The 12,066-nt window shown below is 47.0% G+C and overlaps 1 pseudogene; it reads left to right on the forward strand.

Moving 5' to 3' along the window:
- Positions 1 to 926: 926 nt before the first annotated feature.
- Positions 927 to 12,066, forward strand: part of LOC109750407 (uncharacterized) — a 38,744-nt pseudogene continuing 27,604 nt past the window's right edge.

Here is a 12,066-nt window from a genome sequence, read left to right on the forward strand (position 1 = left end):
ACTAATCATCTTCGGGGAGGATGACTGGAGCTAATCATTTTCGGGGATGATGACTGGAGCTAATCATCTTTGAGGAGGATGACTGGAGCTAATCATCTTTGAGGAGGATGACTGGAGCTAATCATCTTCAAGGAGGACGACTGGAAGCCCTTGTTCAGCCGACTGCCCAGTCATCTTCAGGGAAGACGACTGGACACTAATCATCTACCAGTAAGACGATTAGTTCCAGTCGTCTTGCCCGAAGATGACACCGTATTATTTGTGAAATATATCTAGACCGTGTATTAATTTTATAAATGAATAAAAAATGTATTATTTAAAAGAATAGCTCCATGCTAGCCATAGATGTGAACTGGATGTTGCATAATGCAGCATCACCTCGACGCTGGCATTGGAATGTCAGTCCTATGTAAACTTTTTTGTCACTTTGTTAACCTCGTCCGTATGAGTTTAGACCAGTGAGCCTCAAGTTAGTCTGGTCTACGAAGCTCTATCACCGTCATCACAAACCGAGTGTCGATCATTAACATTACTTCTGTGGTCTCCTCTCCATGGACAACTAATACACCATCATGGATGTATTGCATCTAAAACAATGGTGGCGAGAATGAAATTCGGAAAACCAAACTGCATATATGTTTTAACGGTTTTGCAAAACCTGTATGGTTGAAAGCATAATTCTTCGTCGTTTTGGGAATAATTTATCTGTAATTTTTTATCCCATTGCAACACACGGTCATTTTTGCTAGTAACAAATCATACATATAATTTCAGTTCTTATAATATTAGTCAAAATATTTATGTTTCACAAAATCAAATCTCACTGAAACATAATGCAATTAGTTTCCACGACAACGCATGGGGAACGTCTGGTTATTCGTTTGACGATTATGCCCCCCTCGGTCGCTACTGGCTGGCTCGACCAGACTGATTCAATCGATCGAATGCAGCGTGAGACAACACTGAGAAAAGCGAGAGTGGCCGGAGCCCAAGCTGCGTTAGGGTGTCCGGGGAGGTGGTCCGTGGGAGGGCGGCCGCTCTCGGGAGCGGGCGAAGCAAGCGTGGTGCAGGGAGCTCTCGGCAGCGGGCGAAGGAAGCGGCTCGTCGGCCGGTTCGCTCCGGCACGCTGCGGGCGAAGGAATCGGCTGGAGGAGGGGCAGCGAGCGGTGGTCAGCCGCGGCAGTCGACTGGCGTGCGGCTGGAGGAGGGATTGGGCCGCAGCGGCGCATTAGGCGGCGGTGCCGTGCAGCCGTGCAGGCCAGGGCAGGCTGCAGCAGTGCGTCAACGGAAGGCAATTACAGAACACTGGTCACTTAATCACTTGCTCTCCGCCACTGGTCAGTGTTTATCAATGAATCTCCTGATTAATTGTTACACTCATCGGTTACATGATCGCTTCACATTTGTGAAATCAATGCACTGCTGAGTATAGTAGGTGGATCTCTCACCAGCCCCCTTCCGGCGCGTATTATGACCATATTGCCCTTTCTGTTTTCGCGGTGGTGGTTCAGACTTTGCGAACTTCTTAGCCAGATTGGTAGATTTGTGCTTGTTGATGTGTTCAATGTCATGCAGAAGCTGTAGTAAGTAATATCGGTTGTGGCAAGCATATGAAATGTCTCGGAGTTCTAATTTGTAAAAAATTCAAAAGTTTCACAGGTTTTACAGCTAGGTTTGTAGGCTTAAGCCTCATCTGAGTTTTCCCCTGTGATGCTTTCGTAGATGAGCTTTGTGGCATAACGAGCTTTAGTAGAATGTATTTGATTGTGCGCTTTTGGCATTGTATCTGCTCAGTTTGAATGCTGTGAATTCTAGGGCTGTAGTGATGGTAAGCTAAATGTTTGCCATAAAAAAATATGGTTGTATTGAGTGCAAGGATCAGTTTTGAACCGATGCGAGTAGCAGTCATGGATGCTTTGCATGATTCAATCAGTTTGTGAAGCTGGGAGGTGCAAATATAGGGTACAAATATGTATCAGGTAGTTTCTCTTATAGATCTCCTGCTTATAGGTTCTAGGTTTTAGTGGTTGGTTAGCAGAAGAGGTTGAATAGTAAGTACCTCTGCCATGTGCCTTAGATAAATTTATAGAGATGCTTGCATTTCAAACGAGATCTATGCAAGGCGAGGTGGTTGTGTTTATGTAGTGTTTGGTGATTGCGCACTCTAGATATGTAGTTTACTTGCTTAACATCTCACTTGGTGCAGGTAAAAGAAAAATCTTACTTGGTTTGTTTACTTTGTGAATTTCAAGCATTAGATAGGTGTTTGTAGGGGCGATTATGTAAAATCCAAAGTTCCATCTGCTGATGTTCAATTGTAACATGGGACTTTGACTTATCGGAAACATATAGATTGTTAGGAATAAGCAACTTGTATTCCCATGAGGCCATAGGCCGATATATATATACATGTACAGGTGTGGTACATATGCAGGAAACCCCTTATACTACGGGATAAATACAAAGGGGTTTACATGACTTATATTATAACTCTAACACCCCCCCCCTCAAACTCATGGTGGAGGAACAACACTGAGTTTGGAGAGATAAAAGCCATGTTGTGCTCGAGTCTGGGCCTTCGTCAGGAAATCCGCCAACTGTAACTCGGAAGGCACATAATGAAGAGCAACGACCTGATCCTGCACAGCAGCGCGCACATAGAAAGCATCAACACCAATATGCTTGGTGAGCTCATGCTTCACAGGATCGCGCGCAATGCTAATAGCACCTGTACTGTCAGATAATAGCATAGTCGGTGTAGTGACAGAAACACCAAAGTCCTGAAGTAACCACCGTAACCAAGTCACCTCTGCCGTCAAAAGAGCCATAGCTCGCAACTCAGCCTCAGCACTCGAACGGGAAACTGCAATCTGTTTCTTCGTCTTCCAGGCAATGAGAGAACCGCCAAGAAAAACATAGTAAGCAGAAAGCGAACGGCGATCAGAAGGATCACTAGCCCACGTAGCATCCGCATAGGCCTGAAGCTGTAAAGAACTGGAGCTAGGAAAGAAGAGACAGTGAGAGAGCGTGCCCCGAAGATATCGGAGAACACGAAGGAGATGACTATAATGAACCGATGTGGGAGCAGAAACAAACTGACTCAGAATATGAACCGGATAAGAGATGTCCGGACGAGTGACAGCTAGATAGACAAGGCTGCCAACGAGATGACGATAACGCGTCGGGTCAGGGAGAGGATCACCATCAGTAGCACGAAGGTGAACATTGAGCTCCATAGGAGTCTCAACAGTGCGCTCGTCAGAAAGAGCAGCACGAGCAAGAAGATCCTGGATATACTTTTCCTGGGATATAAAAAAGCCATCAGAGGTAGAAGAGACTTCAATCCCAAGAAAATAGCGAAGAGGTCCAAGATCAGACATAAGAAACTGCTCACTAAGACGGGCCTTTACAAAGGCAATATACTCGGGGTCATCCCCAGTAATGACCATATCATCAACATAGAGAAGAAGAAGAGTCCGGCCACGAGGAGAAAGGTGAATAAACAATGCGGGATCATGAGCACTTGCTGAAAAACCAGCAGTAGTGACCACAGAAGCAAAACGCTCAAACCAGGCGCGAGGGGCTTGCTTAAGGCCATAGAGAGAGCGACGAAGACGACACACCATGCCATCAGGAACAGAATACCCAGGTGGTGGCTGCATGTACACCTCCTCACGCAGCTCACCATTAAGAAAGGCATTCTTAACATCAAGCTGAGATATAGACCAGTGGCGTGCAGAGGCAACGGCAAGAAGGGTACGAATAGTGGTCATATGGGCCACAGGAGCAAAAGTCTCGTCATAATCACGACCATGCTCCTGCTGAAAACCACGAGCCACGAGACGAGCTTTGTGACGCTCAAGAGAACCATCGGAGCGAGTCTTAACCTTGTAGACCCACTTACAAGTGATGGGACGGACTCCGGGAGGAAGAGAAACAAGATCCCAGGTACCAGTGCGTTCAAGAGCAGCAAGCTCCTCCGCCATCGCAAACTGCCATTCAAGATGAACAACAGCCTGACGGTAAGAAGTCGGCTCAAGAACAGCAGCACCAGCGGTGGGAAATCCAAAGCGATCAATAGGTGGACGAGGACGAGAACGCAAGCCATAAGTAGGCTGAGAGGAAGAGGACGACTCATCCAAGGAAGCATCCACAGGTCGTGAACGACGAGTGTAATGCTGAGGAAGAGATGGAACAAGAGAAGGAGGAATCGCCAAGGTAGAATCAGGGGGTGGCGACGAAGAAGTCACCGGAGAGGAAGGTGTAGAATCCGGTGACATGCTAGGTGAGGAGATCGGGGAAGATGGTGGCGGTGAATCGACGAGGGGTGGAGAAGCAGAGGGAGTGGGACGAATAGGCACAGGCACGACGGGAGTGATAGGGGAGTCAGGAAAAGTGAGAAAAGAGATATCCTCCACTGAAAAGACCGAGGAAGATGGGCGTGGGTAAAAAGGACGAGACTCATCAAAAGTCACATCTTGAGAGATACGCATCCGACGACCGACAGGATCCCAACAACGATAGCCCTACTGTAGCCTAAGAAGACACACTCAACAGACTGAGCGGTCAGTTTGGTGCGTTCGCGAGGGGCAAGAAGAACATAGCAAACACAACCAAACAAGCGAAGCATCGAATAATCGGGAGAGCGATCAAACAGACGCTCAAAAGGAACACCACCCTGCAAAGCAGCAGATGGCTGAAGGTTGATGAGATAGACAGAAGTGGAGATAGCCTCGGCCCAAAAATGAGGCGGAAGAGAGGCGGCGATCATCATAGCACGAGCCGTCTCAAGAAGGTGACGATGCTTGCGCTCAGACACACCATTCTGAGCATGAGCACCAGGACAAGAGAACTGGGCAAGAGTACCCTGCTCAGCAAGGACACCACGCAACATCTTAGAGATATACTCACCAGCGGAGTCAGCACGAAAAACACGAATGGGTGAAGAGAACTGAGTATGAACCATGGCAGCAAAACGCTTATAAATAGACAACACCTCACTACGTGAAGTCATGAAATAAAGCCATGTGTAACGAGAAAAATCATCGATGAAAATAATATAGTATTTATGACCACCTTTCGAAGTGAAAGGAGCCGGACCCCATACATCAGAATGGACTAAATCGAAAGGACGCTTAGACACTGACTCACTATGGGAATATGGTAACTGAATCTGCTTGCCAAGACGACAACCCTGACAATCTAAAGAGACATCTCCTGAGACAGACCCCAGAAGACCTCGACGAACTAAAGACGATAACCGAGAACCACACAGGTGACCAAGTCGATGATGCCACTGCTTGAAGGAACCAGTAACAGAGGCGACAGCAGCGGAGGGACTGGCGATGGTGGTGGCAGCGGAAGGAACATGAAGCCAGTCCAACTCCCAAAGACCCTGAGAATCACGGCGGCGAGGGCCAGCCCCAACCAGAGTGTGCGTGCGACGATCCTGGACAGAACAAGAGTCAACATCAAGGATGACACGACAACCAGAATCAGTAAGTTGACCGGCAGAAAACAGATTCATGGTAAGTCGAGGAACATGAGCAACATCAGGAACAGAATAAGGAGTGGAAAGATAGCCTCTACTAGCAACAGAAAGTGGAGTACCATCAGCAGTGAAGACATGAACAGGAGAATCCAGCGAGCGAAGAGAAGACAAAGCGGAAGAATGAGAAGACATATGAAAAGAAGCTCCAGAATCCAGAACCCATGGGGATGTACCTGACTGTGTAGAGGGCGGGTGCTCAGTGCGGGAAGCATCAGTCACAGAACCAGCAGTACCCGTCGAGGAAGAACCTGAAGCCGCGAGCAGACGCTTAAGTCTCAGAATATCCTGCTCAGTCAAAGCAATGGCTGAAGCTGGCGAGGGAGATGACGAAGTCCCGGAGGAGGATGATCGCGCCTTGCGCAGGTGTTTCCGCTTTGTGTAGCACTGGGACTCAATATGACCATCATTGTTGCAGTAGTCACAATGTGAACGGGGCCGACCTGAGCCTCCAGAAGGAGTGGGCAAGAGCGGCGGAGCACTCGAGCGAGAATGGGGCTGTGCAGCAGATGGAGTGGAAGAAACCCGAGTAGCGAGCACAGAGGGAACCTCCAGCAAACCAGCACCACGTAGGCGAGTCTCCTCAGCACGAATCTCTGAAAGCGCCTCCATGAGAGAAATACGGCCACGAGCAAACAACTGAGCACGCCGGGGCTCAAACTCCTTACGGAGCCGAGACAGGAACTCGTAGACGCGATGAAACTCCAAATCGGCCTGGACAGCCTGGCAGCAGGGGCAAGTACGACAACCAGCACTGCGGAGAGAATCAAGCTGGCGCCAGATAGCAGAACTCTGTGCATAAAAGTCATCAACAGTAGAGTCACCCTGCTGAAGAGCATGCTCCTGACGAACCACAGAAAGATATAAGGCATCACCAGAGGGCTCATAGTGCTGACGAAGGCAGGTCCACATCTGGAAGACAGTAGGAAGACCCAGAAACTCAGAAGCAAACTGAGGCAGAACACTAGCAGTGAGAACAGCTGCAGCACGAGCATCATCATCAAGCCACTGAGTGTAAACAGACAAAGCACCATGATACGTCTGAAGAGCCTCCTCATAAGCCAAAGCCCTCTCATCATAGGCACGATCAGCAGCCTCATCAGCAATCTTAGCCGCATCCTTGGCGGCCTGATTAGCATCCGGAGGAAGAACCAGTGGAGTCGGCGGAGTAGGAGCCACCGGAGGAACCGGACGTGGCGGACAGCAGACCTCGCCAGAAAGAACACCCCAGAGACGGATGCCACGCATGTGAATGCGCATGAAGCCAGCGAACTCGGTGTAGTTAGTACCATCGAAGATCACCGGACAGCGAGGGACGGAGACATAGCCCGATGCAGCAGACATTTTTTTTTAGGAGAGACCCGTAATCAGACGGCAGGCGGAAGACCACGGGAGATCAATTTTTTGCACGCTACAACTCGTGCTATTGATCTGTCCCGATCGCGTCTGGCTCGTCTTCCTCCCGCTCGAAGCCGCCGTCGCCGTGGCTGCTCCCGCTCGCAGTCCGCCGCCGCCCTCCCGCTCCCGCAGCTACTGACGCCGCCGACGCTCCCTCCCGCTCTGATACCATGTTAGGAATAAGCAACTTGTATTCCCATGAGGCCATAGGCCGATATATATATACATGTACAGGTGTGGTACATATGCAGGAAACCCCTTATACTACGGGATAAATACAACGGGGTTTACATGACTTATATTATAACTCTAACATAGACGTCCTGACAAAGGTTGAAAGGAATATATTCAAATAGTTATATTACACATTTAACTATATAGTATATGGTATAGAACTTCCATTAGTACTATACCACTATATCAGTTGCATGTCATGAACTTTTGGTAGAGTTTTCTATTTGTTGGCAAATGAAGTTACCTTTTAGCAAATCAAGTGATGTGTGGTGTGTTGGTTCATGGTGGAGGCCAGGTTCTTGATAGCATTATCGATAACCTAGCTGTTGTTTGCACTAGAATTTCAACTTCCACATAATTGCACCATAATCTAGCTGTTGTTTTCTATTTGTATGGCTGTTCTGTCTTTATAATGCCACACATCATTGCATATGTGTCTATGGTTGTCAAAAGGTATTATTCAGACGAACCTTTTATGCAGTAACTGACCAGTTGTACCGCAATTCTGTTAAACTTTGGTTCATCCATATAATTGCACTTGAAAAGTTATTTCAGATTCATCCTAAAAACTATTTGTTTTCTCCACATCTCATGGTTACCAGCTTGCTGCTAGTTCTCCAAAAAATTTCCTCTATATGTGTGCTTGTACTATGGAATATGTATTATCCTCCGTTACTTGAGAGTATAATATTCTGCTCCGTTCATGTGCATTCAATATTTGACTTCTCTACTTGTGTTTTTGCATTGTCTCTTGGCTAAGCTCTTGTCTGGGATCCAGAACTCAATATCTCTTTATCAACTAGTATTCTTGTATTTAAGCTTATGTTTTTAACTGCAGGTGGTGTTGTAGACATGGATTTTCGAAAGCATCAACCTTCTGCTAATGCAACCTCTATTAGTATGGTCCACCTGGATTTTCCTAGCCAAATGCTTGAGGATATTGATTCTGTGAATCAAGTGATGTCAGCAGATTTTCCATCGGAGGCTCCTATTGATATTGATATGAGGGAACTTTACTTTCTCATTATGCATTTTTTATCACATGGTCCATTTAAGCGGGCTGCTGGAGAGCTCTGCAATGATCTTCTGGAGCATCAGTTGTTACCTAGAAGATATCATGCTTGGTATTCACGTGGTGGTTTTCATAGCGGCGAAGAAAATGATGATGGTATATCGCTCCCTTTGGGTTACCTAAAGCTAGTTGAGAGGTACAAATACGTTACTCTATTTGTTTTGTCTTCTGGAGCTCGTATTTCCTCCACCCTTCCTGATTTGGTAATGATGTTCTTCAGTCAGTGTTTGTATGACTAATCTAAAACTGATGAAACCAATGATTATGAAATCTGTTATTATGTTATAAAGGCACAACACATAATAATTAGCAAAAGGGGTAAGCAGACATATTTAGAATGGTCTTATGGCCTTATCAACAATAAACTTCTGTCTGCTTTTTTCTTAACAATCAAATGCAAATAAGTTTTTTGTTAACTAGTTTTATGCTGCTTTTAGATACCCCCACATTGGTAAAGACCACTTGGTGAAGCTGTTAAAGCAACTGATGATGACTTCCTGCCGCCCAGACAGCTTGGTTAGAGATGTATCTCCAAATGCTGCTGATGTTCCAACGCTTCTTGGCTCCAACTCCTTTTCCCTTCTTGCACGTATGTATTCTGAAATCTAGTTTTTAAAGTATTCCTTTCCCCATTTCTTGAGCTATTTATAACATCATTTGTTGCAACTTAGTGTTTCAGTTTTGAAGTTTGGATAGTTAGTTTTATGTTCAGTGTAAATCAGTGTTATTACTTTAACGTGTTGATGCAAACTTGGATCCTTCAGCTGATAGGTGCAAGCAAGATAAGGAAACTCTCAGGCTGCCGAGGTATCTCCGGTGGCCACACATACATGCTGATCAAGTTCATGGTTTAAGTTTGAGAGAGATTGGTGGTTTCACTAAGAATCATCGAGCTCCTTCTGTACGTGCATCATGCTATGCCATTGCAAAGCCATCAACCCTTGTTGAAAAGATGCAGATTATAAAGAAATTGAGGGGACATCAGAATGCTGCGTATTGTGGTTCGTTGAACTTCTCCGTTTTCTGAATTTAGTTATGTTCAAGGAAAGTATGCAAATATTGGCAAAATCGCTTCTTGGACACTCCACTTGGGCAATGTTTGCTCAAATGCAGCCGTGATTTGGCTCAGGGACACTACAGAATTTTAATCACTTTGCGGTCTTGTGGAACACACTCTGGCCATTACAGTAATACATTGTTGAATTTTAGGAGACAGTGGTAGGTCAAATAGTCAATTTTAGCCTCAGAATCGAACTAAGCCTACCTGTCAGTGACCCCTCACATGCCACACAAACACACTCTATATGGATTCTCCAGTTGTCTCACAAACACGCTTTACATGGATCCTCAAGTTGTGTCCATGTGCTAGAGGGCACTGACAGTGACAGGTGGATCAAGTTTGGTTCCGAGGGCAAAAATGATCTTTTAGCCTCTTCACTTGCAAAATTGTAAGTAGTGTAGTGTGTTTCATCTGGACACTAGTGTTGTTGTGTCCCCGAGCTAATCATGACTACTTGGTGGGTTTAGCAACTGGCATCCAAGTAAAATATCCAGGACCCAAATTTTACTTTATGTTTGGAGTTCTGTTGATACTTGTGCTAATTGAATGTTAAGACCAACGTTTACGAGTCGAAGAGTCGACGAGTCGTTCCAAGGTTGAGACTCATAGACTAGTCTAGACTAGTGCAAGACTAGTCGACATGGTACTGTAGCACCGAACTTACAGTACATAACTAATAATACCTAGTAGTAGTATGTAGTATTACACTATATAAGTATACAAGTACAGTATACAATTGAAACAAGCAAAGTGGAGTCACTGAGGCAGAGCAGCACCAGCAACTAGCAGCAAGCACAGCAGCACCAGCAGTCTATCTGCGAGCAGAGCAGCACCAACAGCAAGCAGAGCAGCACCAGCAGTCCAGCAGCGGAGCAGAGCAACAGCAGCGGCAAGCCAAGAAGAAAGAGGAGGAGAAAGGAGGGGCAAGGCAGAGCAGCACCAGCAGTCCAGCAGCGAGGCAGAGCAGCACTGAGGCTCACCTGCCTGAAGAGGAGAAGAGCACGAGGGGCCGGCGGCGCGAGGAGGGGCGCGAGACGAAGGAGCAGGAGGGGCGCGAGACGAAGGCGATGGTGGAGCTTCAGATCCGCGACGTGGGGCCGGCGACGGTGGAGCTTCAGATCCGCGGCGGCGGGCGTCCAGCGGCTGGCGGCGCGAGGAGGGCTCGACGGGCGCGTCCAGCAGCCGGCGGCGCGTCCAGGTGAGGAGGGGAAAGAAAGGATTAGGTCTCCCGCGGGATGAGGCATCGTATTTATACTCCCCCAGTTTTTTGAGTCGTTCGACTCGAACATGTCGACTAGTCTGGACTAGTCGTCGACTAGTCGATGACTGGCTCGACTCGTACAAGTAGTCTACACGAGAAACCGAGTCGACAGCCAGTTTGCGACTCATAGACTAGTCGAGCGACTAGTCTAGACTAGTCGTTCGACTCGTAATCGTTGGTTAAGACCTATTTAATGTTTCAGGAGGTTCCTACAGTGGATCTATATGTGTTAGGGTGCACCCACGAAATTACTTGGTGATATTAACTGGAAAGTTTACCAAATGCATGCCACTTGTTCTGTTTCTCAAGATTTTACTGTTTTCATAATGAGTTGTTTGGTTGTTCTTGTCCAAATCATCATAGTTATCCATCTGCACATTTTCCCTTTTACCTGCTGTAATGATTTTACTGTTCCTGTTTCTGCAGCTACTTTTGACCGCACAGGACGTTATGTAATTACTGGTTCTGATGACCGCCTTGTCAAAATTTGGGCGATGGAAACAGCATTTTGTCTGGCTAGTTGCCGAGGCCATGAAGTAAGCTTTGCTTATTGCAATGCAACACATAAATATTCACAACCTTCCATTAAATTACCTTTCATTTTCTAAATTAAGGGTGATATTACTGATCTCGCTGTGAGTTCCAATAATGCTGTGGTAGCATCTTCCTCCAATGATTTCATTATTAGAGTGGTAAGATTGCTAGTTTCTGTACCACATAAAACATCATGACAGTTCTCTTTCTACCTTCTATACGTCTAATGCATTTGGTTACTGAGCAGTGGCGCATACCCGACGGCATGCCAATGTCAGTGTTGAAGGGCCATACTGGGGTTGTAACAACTATTGCATTTAGTCCAAGGCCAGGTGCTGCTTTCCAGCTGTTGTCGTGAGTGTTTCCTTTTCTTATTCCTGTTTTCCTGATAGTATAGTCTTTATAGTTATTTAATTCATGATTATATGTACTAACTGAACGGCAGCAGCTGTACAAAATGATAAAAAGGAACTAGTACAAGTCTGTAGTAGAAGTCATGTCCAATCTGCTTTAGTTTCAGTGGAGGAAATGCTTAATTGCACACAGTTTAAAGCTACCTCAGTTATCCTTTTAAGTTCTCTTCTGTCTTCCCCTATTTCATCTCGTGAAGTTCCACGCTTGCGAAGTAAACGATCTTATGTTCCTGGTAAGAGGAGGATGCTCCGCTCCCGCTCCCCCACCCGCTCCCTAGCCTAGCCTAGCCCCCGCCAGCCTCGCCGCCGTCGAATCCCCGCCGGTAGCCCTCCCCCCTACCCTTCCCTTCCCCCCTGGCCATGGCCTCCGCCGATGCCCGTTCCGGCGACTCCAGCCCCGACGGTCGCATCCGCTGGAGCGGTTCTGCGGGCGAGTCCTCTGACTCGCGCTCCTACCGCGAGGTCGTCAGCACCCCGCCGGCCCCCCGCTCCCCCCCTCGCCGGTGGCGCCGCGCCCGGCCCCTGCTTCCTCGGCCCTGGTGCCGC

This window comes from Aegilops tauschii, chromosome 4 (genome assembly GCF_002575655.3).
Source record: "Aegilops tauschii subsp. strangulata cultivar AL8/78 chromosome 4, Aet v6.0, whole genome shotgun sequence".
NCBI classification, from domain to species: Eukaryota; Viridiplantae; Streptophyta; class Magnoliopsida; order Poales; family Poaceae; genus Aegilops; species Aegilops tauschii.